Source organism: Tripterygium wilfordii, unplaced genomic scaffold (genome assembly GCF_013401445.1).
Source record: "Tripterygium wilfordii isolate XIE 37 unplaced genomic scaffold, ASM1340144v1 ctg201, whole genome shotgun sequence".
Classification (NCBI taxonomy): domain Eukaryota; kingdom Viridiplantae; phylum Streptophyta; class Magnoliopsida; order Celastrales; family Celastraceae; genus Tripterygium; species Tripterygium wilfordii.
Genome location: NW_024056191.1, coordinates 70,001 through 72,500, shown reverse-complemented (window position 1 = coordinate 72,500; position 2,500 = coordinate 70,001).

Sequence of the window (2,500 nt, the reverse complement as noted above, 5' to 3'; positions counted from 1 at the left end):
GGAGCTTAATAAGTTGCATTATAGTCACATTTCTTCCAGAGTTGCTAAAGCTGCTGCAGATTTAGAGTCTCACCAGACCATTTTTCAAAATGATAGGGATAATGCTCAGTTATTATTGCAGGACAAGCAGTTGAGGCTAAACCTGATGAACCTTAAGGCTGCTGAGAAGATGTTTTACTGTCAGAAGCTAAAGAATTCCTACTTCAAGGAAAGTGATAGAAGCTCTAGTTTCTTCCATGCTCTAATGAACCAGAAGCATAGAAGGAACTACATTCCTGCTATTCAGACTGGTTCTGGTTTACTTACCTCTTCTATAGATGAAATGGGTGAGGAGTTTGTAAATTATTTTCAGCAGCATCTGGGGTCTTCTAAGGATACTCAACCCCTAGTGGAGGCTATTGTTCACTCTGGTCCCTGCCTTGATGATTCTGCCTATGGCCCCCTGCTGGCTCCTGTGTCTAATGATGATATTAGGACTACTTTATTCAGCATTGGTGATGATAAAGCCCCTGGACCGGATGGTTACTCTTCTGTGTTTTTCAAGAAGTCTTGGGAGGTTGTGGGGGAGGATTTCTGTCTTGCAATTCAGGACTTCTTCTCTACTGGGGAGATATTGAGGCAAATTAATCATTCTGTTATTGCTTTAATTCCTAAATTGCCTAGTGTTACCTCAGTGGCTGATTTCAGGCCAATTTCTTGTTGTAATGTCATATACAAGGTCATTTCTAAAATTCTGGCTACCAGATTGGCTGCTGCTTTACAGAGTATTATTAGTCCTGCCCAAAATGCTTTTCTGGGAGGTAGGAAGATGACTGATAACATTAATTTGGTGCAAGAACTACTTAGGCAGTATGGCAGGAAAAGGGCTTCTCCTAGATGTTTGGTAAAAATTGATTTCAGGAAGGCCTTTGACTCTGTTCAGTGGGTTTTTTTGAGGCAGTTGCTATTGACCCTTGGCTTTCCTGCTAGGTTTGTTAGTTTAATTATGAAATGTGTTGAATCCACCTCCTTCTCTGTGTCAGTTAATGGGAACTTGTATGGCTTCTTTCAAGGCAAGAGTGGAATTAGGCAAGGGGACCCTTTATCTCCTTATTTATTTATCACTTGCATGGAATACTTCTCCAGAATGTTAGCTGTAGCCTCTAATCTGCCTGGCTTCCAGTTTCACCCTAAGTGTGATGTTCACAGACTATGTCATCTTGCTTTTGCTGATGATGTTCTTCTATTTTCTCGTGGTGATTTGGTTTCTGTGCAGATTCTTTATCAGCAGTTGTTGGAGTTTGGAAGGATATCTGGGTTGGAGATAAATGCCAGTAAATCTTCTATCTACTTTGGTGGGGTAAGCAATGCAGTTAAGCAGGGTATTCTCCAAACCACTGGGTTTATGGAGGGTATTTTTCCTTTCAAGTATCTTGGTGTTCCTCTCAGTCCTCATAGATTGCTTGCTAGCCAATTCTTTCCTCTTTTGCATAAGCTGGATTCAGTCATTCAGAGTTGGATGGGGAAGCATCTGTCTTTTGCTGGGAGACTTGAGCTCCTTAAGTCTGTCTTGCAGGGAATTGTGCAGTTTTGGCTTAGCATATTTCCCATGCCAGCTCAAGTTTTAAGGCAGATTACTAGAATTTGCAGGAACTTTCTTTGGAATGGCAACGTTTTGAAGGGGAATTCTGCTCTGGTGGCTTGGAGGACAGTCTGTCTGCCTAAGAATGAAGGAGGTTTGGGTTTGTTTGATTTAAAGGCCAGGAACAATGGCTTCTTGGCCAAGCATCTCTGGAATATTCACTTAAAAACTGATTCTCTATGGATTCAATGGGTTCATCACTTCTATTTGGCTCATATATCTATCTGGGAAGCAGATTGGCAGAGATCGTCTTCTCCTATGTGGAAGGCTATAATCTCTCTTAAAGACAGCTTGCTGCAAGAGAGTGGGACTTCTTATCAAACAATCAATATTATGCAGGGTTGGCAACAAGGTTCTGGCTCTTTTGCTGCTAATGCATATGAATTCTTTAGGCACAAAGGTGTTAAAGTCTCTTGGGAAAGAGTGGTTTGGGAGCATTGGTCTCTGCCTAGATACAGTTTTGTTCTTTGGCTGGCTGTTTTGGGAAGGCTTAGAACTAGGGACAGGCTCAAATTCATTCCCACTGATACTTATTGTCTTTTTTGTAGGCAAGAAGAAGAGTCTCATAGACATCTTTTCTTTGCTTGTAACTGGACAGCTACTCTATGGAGAAGGATTAGGTGTTGGTTAAGGATTAATAGGCATATGTCCACTCTGAATAGTGCCATGAGAGGCCTTAAAACTGGAAGGAGACGGCCTGATGCTAGAATGAGAAGAGTTTCCCTAGGGTTGGTGGTTTATTTGATTTGGCAGGAGAGAAACAGAAGGGCTTTTGAGGGTACTAGCCTATCTGTGGACTCTCTAATGCATAGATTTCAAATTATGTTTTTCACAGTCTCTTACTTCTATGTTAAAGACTCTAATTATAATGGTGGAGGT